The 13846-nt window shown below is 33.2% G+C and overlaps 1 long non-coding RNA gene across 8 annotated transcripts in view; it reads left to right on the forward strand.

Annotated features, from left to right (window-relative positions):
- Positions 1-13846, forward strand: part of LOC106033253 (uncharacterized) — a 416430-nt gene that overhangs the window by 372741 nt on the left and 29843 nt on the right. For all 8 annotated transcript variants that reach the window (XR_010834383.1, XR_010834379.1, XR_010834380.1 and 5 more), the window contains one exon: positions 6018-6160. This is a non-coding gene — a long non-coding RNA (uncharacterized lncRNA). The remainder of the gene's footprint in view (positions 1-6017; positions 6161-13846) is intronic.

Consider the following 13846-nt stretch of genomic DNA (forward strand, 5'->3'; position numbering starts at 1 on the left):
AGAATTTCTAAACATTTCACTTTGGAATACCAGAAATGTATTTGTAGCACTATTCTGTTTCCCTGGTGGACTTTCAGAATTTTGCAGGCTAGCTGGATATCCTTATCTGTTTATCATAGCCTTTTCATAGCCTTTTTTCTCATCTGAGTAACAAAATTGGCAATATCATGCTATGTGATTATATATTTATAACATAAATAAAGGTTCAAAACCTAAGGGTTTGAAATGAACTGCCCTGGAAAATAAGCATAATACATATGTCTACATTAAATGGAATAAAATGATAGACACAACCACTTCATGAATGATCGTCTAAAGGTTTGTAAATCTCAAAGCACATCAGGGAGTTGTTTGGTTCATATCAAAGCTATATATTAAAGCCTGCACCTGTATTTATTTTGTGTATTTTGCAGTGGCATTTTCTCGGTCTCTTGGTGCTGGGTGTGACAGTGAATACAGGTGGGCAGCTTCTGATCTATTCTTTGGTATAGCACTCCAGGATCTGGTCCAGTGACTATATTTTCTCTATTTCCTCTTTTTGTTTTATATTGGAATTTCTTTGTGAATATCTTCACATACAGTGAATCATATTTATTCAGCTCTTTTCTGTCAACTCTTATCATTTGCTTGTAAAGATATTAGATTATTAATCAATGCTTCTGATGAACCATACTATCTGTAAATATTATTTAGACAGATAATGTGAAAGTGAAAATACCTCTATAAAGTTTGACTATTAATAAAGGAATTCTAAAGTTATGTTAGTGTAAAACTCTAAAGCAAATTACTGAAGTCAAAGCAATAGTTCAGCATGAAAATATCAAATTCTGAGACTTGCATGGTGACTGGAGGACAGTAAGTTCAAGTCCAGGCTATTCCATAGTAAGGAAGAAACAAAATGCCTTGATTTATTAAGCTTTTCAGAATCTCTTACGAAGACAGACCCAGTTATTTTGATATTGTGCATGGCAAATTTCCCTAGACTGTTGTGAAAACAGAATTGCTTTCTTTCCAGTAGGCAGACTACCAGTACTTTCTTGAACAAAATTACCACTTCAAGCACAACCAGCCAGTTGTTGTGCTTAAAGTTGCTGTGCATTCAGTAAGTAAAGTGAAAATTCTGGAATGCTGATCTAAAAAGATATTGAAAAGCTCTTATAATAGAAGATATTGCTCTTCCCTTGGAGGGCCAAGCTTCCTAAGATTACCATTATCCCTATTACCTGAGTTTCAGCCTATCCATTTTCTGTTTATGTCTTCAAAATTAATTCATGGACTTTTCAGAATCATACATGTGTTTTCACATACCAAGGCCAGTGAATTAAGAATGCTGCTGTTGTGCTTCCTTCTGGATAAACAAAAATTTTCCAAATTATTAAGTTGACTTTAAAAGCTTTTTCTGATATTAGAGTGATGCAGCTTAGAGGATACACAGAGAGACATTTTACTTCTCATCATTAAGAAGTCCTCAAATGTTAAACTTTATATTTCTACTGTCAGCTGCAAATGTTTATTTACATCTTCCTCAATAGCTGTCATGTTAGTGACACCCTTTTCTTCCTTTTTTCTTTAATTACCTTTCAACATATAGTCTTGAAGATTAAAGGCCACATGCCTTCTTTCAAAGGTCATGCTTAACTGGCAGAGATGTTCATTACAATTTTCTGAAAGTCAACTCACTTGTCTTAGTAGATGAGTATGTTGTCATAACATAAGCATGCAACACATCTGTAACTAGTATATTTTGTAATTTTCTGCTCTGCAAGTTTCCAGACATGTTATCTTTTAATATTACTTCATTGTCAGAAGACTCAATATGTTCAGAATTAAGGTTAAGGTATTTTTATCTTGAATAATCCAGAAATTACTATGAACTTAACTCAAGTACATGCACTTAACTCAACTACATGCATGGATATAATTTTTTTTTATTTTTTTTTTTTTTTTTTACCCTGTTCACCCTGTTCATTTGTTTTTAAACAGACTAAATCAAGGCACTCAGTCTGTGGCTCCAGGCAAAGCCTAGCTTAGGATTCTCTGTTTTGTTGGGTATATAATATTTTTTCCCATGTTGTTGTTTTTTTTCTCTGTTACTTGCTAACAGCTAAATAAGCAGGCAATGATGCAAAAGAAAAGCATGCCACTGAGAATTAATTGCATATGCTATAACATTGTCCAGTCTTTGCTATTAGGATAAACAATTAGAAAATCAAGTGGCACTCTAAATACCGATTTAACTGGTTTCCTCAGAATTGTTGTTGCTGATAATCTCAATATTCTTTGCAGCATTAGTTAATCACATCCCTTGTTTGCAATAAACTCCTCTAAGATTGTCAAGGGACAAACCGAGTATAGAAATTTAAGATATTTAACACTGTAAGGGTTCACTGGTCTGAATGAGTTAGAGAATTTGGAGAGAGTTAATTATCAATTTATACTTGCTGCAAATTCATCTTTTCCTAGCTCTGTGGGACTCATGAAGTGTTGATCATGGTTTCTTGTCACCGCTAGACCAACTGGGGAAAAAATAAAACCAGAGAGGTGGTTTTACACATGATGAACTGTGATTGACATTTAGCATCCCCAGGCTTATCATGTTTAGAAAGGAACTTTAAAAAGGAATGCTATCATACCATTAAAGTTGGGTATTAAAAACCTAACAATGCTTTCTTGGGTGATTGGCATATCTTTTAGGTAACAGTGATGAATGTATGTTTAATTAAATTTTTAACTCTCAGAACAGCCCTCATCTCTCAGTAGCAATCCATATACAATTTGTTGAAGTTACGTTCGTTATTTTTAATTAAGTACTAACGGACAATTTATTGACCTTTTAGGGCAACTTATGTATACCAGTCAGGCTGTAAACTTCATTTTATATGACGTATTACAATGGCATAATCACAATTGAAATTGTATATGAATATGTAATTTTTCATAAGCTGAAATAGCGCACTACATTTAAAATTTTTTATTGAACTGCACTTTGTTAACTTGAATTTCATTTTCATAACCTTTGGTTCATGCATTTTCATGTGGAAATATCATGGGATAGTCTAATTGTACTTTCTGAATCTCTGTGGTTTTAATTTATGAACATCTTCTGGCTTTTTCTTTGAATATTGGTTTAACAAACCCTACGTATTTGGGAAGTTCCTATTGTGAAGATGGTGTAAAATTATTTCCCAATGTCTCTTGTATGCTATGCTTAATGTGTGCTGCTTCTGGCAGTGTAAAATATTAAGTATTTTGCAAAAAAGTATGCCATAGTTTTATGGACTTTTTAGTTTGATCATAAAGGTTCAGATATTATCCAGTGTATGCCATTCAAGCAGTAACTTCAAAATCTGTGTGATAGACTATAATATTGATAATAGTTTCTGTCCTATTAAGAATTTCATTGGGAAGTGCACTGGGATGTGTGTATAGGTGTGTATATACAGACATAATTATTTTATAAAGCTGCTTACCAGATAATATGAATATTTATTCTCTTGTGACTATAGCCAGACATAAAAGAAAAAAAAATTACAGAAAATGAAAGTCCTGAAAATTCAATATTCAAAATACTTGTGATAATTTTATTAATAATGTTTGGGCTAAGAGTCTATACTTACTTTACTACTACTCAGCAGTCTGTATGGGAAGCACACTGATGCTTATTTTGTTAAGAATGTTGGTTATGATTTAAACAATTTCTAAAATCTTTTGACACTTTAAATGGGGGCATATGTTTTCATAAATTTCTCTGGATACAGCTAGAAATGTCTTGACAGAGATATTTTACTTCCGTCTTTGTTTAAAATGCAGTAATTAGATTTAATTCTTTAGATGGGTTCTTCATAGAGGGTATCACAACTGAGTCCCCTTAAAGATTAAAAAAAAAAAAAGCTGTGTTCGATAAGTTCTTGAGCTTCCATTTTTTTGAATTTACAAAAGCTGTAAGACTGATTCTTACAGCATACTTTCAAATGGCTTTTATGTATATCAGTTCTTTTAAATGCTTTATTTGCACAATTATTTTTCCCAAATGACTTCAGAATTATATAACATATTAATAAACACTAATTCTGATGTTAAATAGGTCTCAAAACTGAAAAATGAAATTCCCCTTGCTCACAAGTATCAAGTAGCTTGTAAGCCACTTGCTTGTTATGCTTCCTTTAGAAATGCTGTTATTAAAAAAATAAATAGAAACTTTTGTTTTTATATGTTTACTGAGGCAAAGCTTTCATATTGTCCAGTTTTTGTACAATAGTATATTCATTCCACTTCTGTGATGAAAGAAACATACATTTAAAATAATCTGTTCTGAATCCATTTTCCAACTGAATGGAATGGAGGGGGAAAAAATAAACTGTCAATTTCAAATGTGTCTTATCCTCAATTCATAATAGAATAGGCCTTATCAACCTGCTAGTTTTGTCTGTTCATTTGCTGATAAATAGAAAAAAAAAAAAAAAAGTGTATTTTAGACAAAGAATAGAGAACCTTCCAAAGATATCCATGAATGTGAATATTTTAGAAATGTTTGAAGTCCAATTCAGTTCCACACTGACAGAGTGGTATATTTTGGAAGGAACATAGCTCCAGAGCCCCTTCTGAGACATTGTTCAGCTATATTTGCTTTCCAAATACTTGATAACCACCCACATGATTTATAACAATCACACTGTTGTTTGACTTGGAAGAGGAAATATCCTGCCTCCTAGAAACACCTCCTCAGTGGCCAACAGTAATGGCATTGCAACTGCTTCTCAGCCATGTTCAAAGACCTGAAGACAATTTTCTGGCAGCTTCCTTTAAAAGATATTGCTGTTCTAGGATTCTAGGTATTTGTTAAATAGATTAAAGGAAGGCAATAACCGCTTATTTATTATGAGGATATAAGAAATATATGGAGGAAGGTCAGAGATGTGGTTTCTATGTAGCATTTATTTCCCAACAATGCAGGAATATGAAAAACTAAACTACTTAATGCATAACAAGTGCTCTAAAAGAAGCACAAATTAATAGTTTGGACATATGGTCCTTCTCTTATGCTGAATTCCACTGTTACAACACAGGCTGTAAGAGCTTTCTTTGCTGTGGTTATCTCTGGAAAACTTCATAATTTCTTTCCATAGGTTAATGTTTTGGTATATTTATCTTATAGCTCTTGTTCTTAGTAGTAAAACGATCTATCAAAAATTATGATGGTATAATCATCATTGACAGTGCATTTTCTGCCATGAATATCTAGCCCTTAAAATCTGAAAATATATATATAGTTTGTTATATTATCCATGGCATTTTAGATGGCAATGACTAAGATCTGTGAACATGGGATATATTTCACTCCTTCCTCACTGTCAATTATCATAATTGCATTTATGCTTGTTTTCTTTCTGCCTTTTTCTCTTGCTGTTCTTAATGGCTACTGTCACTTGTATGAACTAGAAACCAATCAACATTTTTGTGTCAATCCAACTTGTTTCTTTTCAGTTATCTATTAGGTCAATGCTTTGTATTTTGTTGTTTGTTTGTTTGTTTGTTTTTCTTTTACATGCTATATTTATATGTTTGTTTTCTGAAGCAATTTGAATATTGCACATGAAAGGAATTTGGATATTGCACATATTGTTTAAGTATTCTCAAAATTGAATAGAATTGTTCTTTTATTGAAAATATTGAGTTTTGGAGAAAAGAACTAAAGAATGTTTCTCTCTGATATACCTAAAAGATGTGTGGAGGGCAGCTTACCAGAGGACTGTAATTGTTTTGAATAATGATATTTTTGGGGAAAATATCAAGTCTGGAGAAGATAAACCACAAACTAGTTGTCAATTCACATAATCTAAGTGATGCACAGAAGAAAATACATATAGAAACACACAGATGAGCATTTTGTAGATTTTTATTTCATCTTTTTAAAGGCAAGTCTCTTAAATTAGTATTTGAAATATTCATATAATGCTATATATTCTGAATATGCAAGATACTCAAATAGCCCATTCACGCTTTATTGTGTTTTGTAGTTCATCAAATGGCAGTAGTTTGGCACAGAAAACATAGACCTCATAAAAATTTTGATAGATGCCAGTGGAAAGAACAAAAAAAAAAAAAGACGATACTGAAAGCTGAAGTTCTATTATATGTGACTGTGAAGGAGACTTAAAAGGTAGGTATCAGAAACTTTTTGAACTCTACAAGAAAGATTGTAATTGTGCCTGATTCATTATTCATCAAAGAATCCATCTGAAAAATATTCTTGAAGGTAAGTGCATCTAGTCTATAAAATGTTAAGAATAAAACAGCCATTCTGATAGTTATTGGATAATCTATTACACACCTATATTTATTTGTTTATACTCTTGATCTTATTTTTCATTTCCAATACACTGTTCTTCAAAGAATCATGAAGTTTCCTCAGGATGTTACAAGATACTTGCAAGATATCTGTAAGACAGTCCTCAAAATTGCTGAAAATCTTGATAAATCTAAATAAATATTTTCAAAAGGCAGTGCAACTGGGAATAGAGAGTAGTTAAATGTTCCAATGATTGCACAGCTAATACTATTCTCATAGCACTATGTCTGGATATAGATCTTTACCTCCAGTTTATGGTGTTTTCTGTCTTGTGTGTGATAGCACTCAGGGCTGTGAGGATGAATTGATCATTCCTTTCACAGTGGGTCAAGACACAGATAGGAAACACCATGAGTCCCATCTCATAAAGCTTTCATTCACAAAGACTTGGCAGTTGATGATTTATTCAATTTTAGATCAGGTACTTTCATATTACTGTGTGACTAAGTCTTTTGTAATCCATGTGTCATGCTTCTCTTTAATCAGAGCTGATCTGCAATTTTGTATATTTCTAGTTGGATCTGATTTATTTTTTTCTGTTATATTTCAATAATTTTTCATTAATTACATAAGATGGGAAAAGTATAGAAAAGGAAGATTTTGTACTTGCTAAAGCACAAATATCTTTGACAGTCTAGAGTCAGGAGATGTAGCAGGATTATGGACAAATGAAAAGTGTTTGACTAGGTGAAGAACGGCTAATGTGTAATTTGTTATTGTTCATAAGGTCAGTTTGCTACACTGTCTCATTCACTGTTCCAAAATCTGAAAATGTGTTGTTGGTAGAGAAGAATTCAAGCTGCCATGCTTGGATCTAGTTTTTCAAAACGTCATAGTTTGAACTGAAAATATCTGGGTTGACCTATACAAGGAACTAAAGGCACCCACAAAGATAAAAAACTTGAATTTCCAGGAGCTTGTAGATTCACTGATGAAGATAGAATTTAGGTCTGAGATCTATTCTATCTTTAGGACATTGTCAGACATGATTTGCTGTTCAAAATTCACTTCCAGGTTACAGCAACCTTCATGAATTATTCTAGATTTTTTTTTTTGTGCTATGTTAGAAATCTCTGTTAAAAGTAATTCATTAATTTTCACATGATTTAAAAACATATGCAAATCAACTATAAAGATAATAATATAAATACTTAATTAGCTTTAAACTGTTTAAAGAAAGAGGTAATAAATTAGAAATTACGAAGAGAAATGACACAGATTCTTTAGAAAACACTCTTTTCTCTTGGCAGAAAATTCAACAATTGTAGTCAGCCAAAAGGGAGGAAAATAGACTAAAAAAGGTTGAAAATGCACGAGGTGACATCCAACAAGGTGAATTAAACATATCTGAAAAAAAAAAAAGCATTTCCAAATATGCCTTCTTTGATGGTTAGACTGGTATACACAATACACTGTGTGTTAACCACACAGTTTCTTTTGTTTGTATCATACAGAGCCATGAAAGCCAATTTACTTTTTAAACTAGATCAATTTTCATTCCTAAATGAGCTGAGGTAGGGTCACTCATCAGTAAACCTCTGTCAAACAATCTTTTTTTAGAACGTCCAGCTCTGCTCTTTAATGGCACCATTTTGAATTAGACCTTAATGTTATGTCACTTTAAATTAGCAGCTTTAGTTCGAACATAGCCATAAAGAACATTATCCAGCCAGGGTAAACAGTTTTCTATCAAAACAAATCAGTCTAGGTTAGAAATAGTAATGTCACTGACACACTTGTCTCTTGGTTTTCATTGCTTTACTGGCTAGATCTTTTTCAACTAGGCAAAAGCATTGTTTTAAGCAAAAAGTATGTCTTAATGTTACAAAACTATTGTTATCTATTTAACATAATATATGCAGAACTGTAAAAACATTGACTTGTTTTGCTTAGCATAATTCTTTTTTTCTAATTTATCCCATCAGTTCAGATTTCTCATAAATCAGGTCCATGCTGTTCCCCTGCCACCAGCGGCTGTTATGGTCATGCTGTGGTCAGCAACCCTAACCTGAGATAGTTCACTCCTTTTTGCCCCAGTGTCATTCAGCTCATCAAGTCACGCTAGGTTCTGACGGGGCAGCTCAGTAACACTATGCCAGACGCCATGTGAATCACTGAGGCTTCCTTAACGTTGTTGCAGGAAACCTGGTGACATCTTTCTCTTGCCCAAATAACATCTCCATTTATTTTCAGAGACATCCTAAGATGAATGTGTGGGTATACACATAATCGGATATTGATTTCTGTGCAAAATGTTTGTAATTTACTCACGGGAGAAATAATTTAAAGCAGTTTTCCTGGGGATAGTTAATTCCAAGGGATGAGTTATTGGTTTTGGAATTCTGTATCTTTATGTGGTGAAATCCAACTGAGAATGGTAGTGGGTGAGTTATTTGCCAGATGGCAAAATTTCTCAGGCTACTCAAAGATGATTGTTTATGTGCACTTCCTACTACATACTGCAGGGAAAAAAATCTGTAGAACCTGCAGTTGGCAATCAGCAGTCAAGGAAAAAACTCAGTTGAATTGTCATTTGTCCCTCTAAACAGTCCCTAGTAAAATGAACAGAACCTCTCTGACCTGTCTGTTAGACGAATAAGGGTTGCAATCAATGGAAATTAAATGAATGTAATTTTGGACTGAACATCTATTCCTTAATAAGGCAGAACTACATGGAATAGTGTTGGAATTAAAAATACATAGAAGATCTGATCTATCCTAAGAAAACAAAATCAATGTGAAAATCTAGTTCTTAACTTTATAATTACCAATTATGGTACTGACTTGCAGAAGAAGAATGAGCCAGCTGTTAAAGCACTAGGCCAGAGCTTCAATAGCTCAAATCACTCTGTGCTTTATCACTGACTTGTGGATTGAAAAAATCAGTGACACAAGTTGCAGGGGGAGACATGAACTTGTCAGTTTTTAAATGGAATTATTTTAAACTTTTCCTCCATTTACTTTTGAGCTTTGTGGAGGATAAAATAGAAGTTCAACACACAAAAAAAAAAAAAAGTTTAGATTGAAAAAATAGGGAAGACAACAAGAAGCAGCAGAAATTGTGTCCGTATCTTGGTACTGGCACCAGATCTGGAAGCATGGGGGACTGCAGTGCAGATACTTAAGTTATCTGTGCAAAGATCAGCTCACACACACAAACAAGGTATTACAGTTGCAGAATACTGTTCTGCTGAGAAATAACAAGAGTAATTGTATATTAATTCTAACTCCCCTATACTTTCTCCTAGACCTAAGCAAGTAAGAAAAACCACACTGTTCTGTGAAATACTGGGTTAGTCTTCAGAGTTTCCCACTATCTTGGGGACATCTCCAGTGTGCTCCCTTCAGCCCTGTACCTCCTTCTGTCCTCCTGAATTCGCCTATGATTCACTGATTCAGTAGATTAAATCCTGCAAGACAGGAATGTTTTATGATTTCTGAAACTATAATTTATTGTGGCCACATTCAGCAACTGTAATAGTAGGTCTGTTATCATTAAATTTCTGGAATTTGTAAATATTTTCAGAATCTGATCTAAATAAACCTTCAAATGGCAGCATGGTAAAATCAGAGCCAAAACATTACTCATTAGTGATGAAATCCATAATAACCTATTGATTTAACTATGATTGCATTGTGTAACATTGAATTTGGAACAAGTTGTTTGTGATGGGAAACTGAGTCAGCCAGAGCTGACTTATAAATTGAGGTGCTTATAAATTGACCTTTTGCCACAGTGAGAACAACCTTTAAAAGAGAGAGAGAGAGTAGTAGGTTTAATGACAATATAAGTTTAATTGACTGCAATTGAGAGAAAGCTCAGCATGAATATGTAAGATAGAATACAGACAAAATGTTTTTTAAAAACAAACAAATACAAAAACCATACACACTCACACACACACACACACACACAAAACAGACACTAAATTTTTTGCATCTAGCAGATTGGGACAAGTCATGAAAACTCAGCAGTTTTCTATGCTACAGCAAGCTTGGTACTACCTATTTTTAAAGATCTCTAAAATACATTTTTTACACAATTAATTTACCAAATGGATGAAGAAAACAGACCTTCTTTTTACTATCTGATTTTAATACCAAATGATTCATCTTGAGGTTTGCAATGATAGGTGAAAAAGAATAATATTTAATGTGTCCTGGAGAGTTTAGAAAAAAGAGAGATGCATCACTAAAGTCTGGAAGAAATTACAGAGATACAAGAAAGATACCACCTTACTGTCACTGTTTCTAATTAACAACAACCTAACCATCACTGTTTCTAATTAACAGAGGAAAATATAGCACAAAACAGTACAAATAGCAGATGGTTATAAAATGCCATAAAGAAAACATGAGCAGCATGAGACCTGATTTTTCAATAATTCTAATTGTGCTAAAGACATTGGACAGCAATGCTTTTTCTGTTGGTAGAACTGAAGTGACAAATGATGGAGTGAAAAAGAGGAAAAGTTAGCAAAGTCTTTTTACCAATGAACTTTGTATGCAGTATCTTAACATTTTGGAGATCAGATGAATGTTTTTATTAAGGACCTGGGAAGGCTTTAGAGCAATGTTTCTTACAAGTTTAATATCTCTTGCTATCTTGAATGTTACATTTATATGGGCACTGTGTTTTGCTGTTCTAAGCTTAAAAATAGCAATCATTTGAAATGTTAGAAATTGATTAGTCTCTCTCTTTACATTTATTTAATGTATTCTACGTCTGGTATTCATATACTAGGAAAAAAAATTACTTTTCAACTCCTGTGACTTTTATAATTTTCACATATATAAGATCCAAGATTCATATTTTCCAGGCTACATAATAAAATGGAAATACAAACTTTGAGAACACAGTGGAAACAAGATACCAGCTTCTGACACCTTTTCCCCAGTCTGTGATTTATATGACAAGTGTCAATATAAAATAATAGGAAGAATTGTAAGAAACTTTAAGTGATGGAATTGCATTTGTTTGCGAAATCTGTTTTCTATAGCAAAGCTGATAATCTGACTGAATTCTGCTTGGTCAGCTGGTTTTAATAGGTCAATCTAATAGCTATTTTTTGATGGCTGATATTAAAGCAGTTGGTGGTGTCGGTCCTGTTTTGTGTCATGTAAAACATTGTTCTAACACTCCAGATGTTGGAAAAAAATCAAAGGATTGGATGGGCATGGGGTTGCTCTTGTTTTTGCAGAGGCTTTCATGTCACATTGTTATTAGATCCACAATAGTCTGTTGTCAGAGCAGGTATGTCCATGATCTTATATGCTACATCACTGTTGTGTGTTTATTGCTCCTGTGCTCAGAAAAGACATTTTAAAATATATTTTATTTCACAGTTAGAATTACTCTGTGATAATTTGATGTGAAGTAGTAAAAGGCAGCTCCTTTTATGGAAGAACTGATTTTTTTGTGTCAGTCTCAAGACATACATTTCCAGCTTTGAATTCCTTGAGGTATAGAAAATAGTTAGTAAAAGATGTTTTGATTTCAGTGATAGCTCCCCAAAGAGATAAAGTGCAAGGTAATGCAAGGCCAGCTATAATATTAAGGGCTTAACTTATTGTTTTTAATCCAATGATCTTAATATATTTATTTCATATCTGTGGTTTGTCACATTTCATAGTAGTGTGCTTTTATTGTTGGACTACTTTCGATTTCTCTCCCTCTCTCTGTAAAAACACATATGGAATTCTTAGTAAAAATTCCTTAACACAAAAATAATTATTAGACATTAAATGCAGTAACGTTTCATGAAAGGATAGCAAAAGTTCTTAAGCAAGTAGTTTTTCTTCTTCTACCCATTAGGGGTGTTTTGTCACGAAAAGTCTGATCAATATTAGACAAATTACAAGAAGAACAGGCTCACATAGATGTGCCATATTCATATGGAAATACAAAGTATTTCTGCAGCTTTCCCAAGTTCCAACATGCTTTTAAATAACTCATTAGAGTTATCCCAACACCACCAGCTGCAAGAACAGAACAGATTTTATTCTTCTTGGTGTGTCTTGAACCGGCTTATCTTTGCCTTTAAAACTGTCAAAATATTTTGACAGATGCAGAATCCAGTTCCAGATGTTTCATCAGTTTATAGGAAAAATTACCAAGTTTTTTATTGTCAGAGAAGGTCCATTTCAGTTAAATAATCTTTGCTTCAGTAGATGGAGAAATGTGCTCATTTTTTATTAGTTTCAGAGGAAGCTATATTCTGTTTCATATTTACAAGTTCAGGATCTTTTCTAAATCAGAGAAAAAATAACCACTTCCTTTTTTTTTATACCATTTCATAAGCATTAATCTAAGCAAACTTCTGTCAATTTGGTTTCTTTCTGCAGTAAGCGACTGTATTCAGGACAGTGCAGTTGCAATTCCAAACAAGAATGGTTGTTTTAAACTGCCTGTTGTCAGGCAATAGAACCTATCAGCAAGAAAACATCATTGAGCCTGAAAGCAATACACCTGGCTGTGTTTCTCTTCCCATACAACATTATTATTTTGCACGTGATTTCTATCCCAGCCACTGTGGAAAGTATATGAAAAAGCTAGTGGAAAGATGCCATAGTTACTGGTGTTATTAAGAGCAAATCACAGATTTATAAAAAGGCAATTGTATATTAGAGTTGAAGAAAAGGAGTATGGATGTTGCAGTACATGTAATGACATCAATAAGAATGTCTTTCAGGCAAGTCATACAATACAAGATCTTCACATGCATAAATTTGTGGGTTTCTTTTATATTCATCATCTGTTTTAAGCAGGAAAAAAAGACTTCAAATCACCTTAAGTAGAAAGAAAAACAGCACAGTCAGTTAAGAGCCAGTCTAACTATCTCATCAATGGCAGTTGCAAACCATAAAGCAAATCAAATCAACTTTTTAAAATGATGAAAGCAGATTATGAACATGATAGTTATAATTCTCAAGCATGTACTGGGAAGCAACACCAGCTAAACAGTAGGACAAATTTATGAGCAGTTTCTCAGTAGTATGTACTATCATTAATATGATTTTAAAAAGCCTGTGAGCCAACATACGTTTTTATTATCTTTGCATATGTAGGTTGTGCTTCCTATTAAAATCACAGCAACCCTAAAAAGTGTCGTGGTAGCACTGTAAAGGCCACCCTTCATGTAGGCATACTTGTGATTTTGTATTTCCCACTCAGAGTATGTTCACTGCTTCCCACTGAGTATCAATCATGTTACATCTAGAAGGCAATGGTAGAATGTCACAGTTTAAGGAAGTCATTCATTTCTGGTTACCCAAGTACTATTGGTATTTGAGGACCTTAAAAGGTTATACAAAAAATGTATAATAATTATTATTAGGAGTCTGATTATTATTGGAGTCTGTTAGCAGACTGAAGAGAGCTCATTTTGAAAAGAGGTGTGTGCATCATATTGTAATGTAATTAAATATTTTCTAAACAAGCTCATTATCATAAGTATATTAACTATACTATAGATTTGGTGTCAATCAGATTTTTCT

Source organism: Anser cygnoides, chromosome 12 (assembly GCF_040182565.1).
Source record: "Anser cygnoides isolate HZ-2024a breed goose chromosome 12, Taihu_goose_T2T_genome, whole genome shotgun sequence".
In the NCBI taxonomy this organism is placed as follows: domain Eukaryota; kingdom Metazoa; phylum Chordata; class Aves; order Anseriformes; family Anatidae; genus Anser; species Anser cygnoides.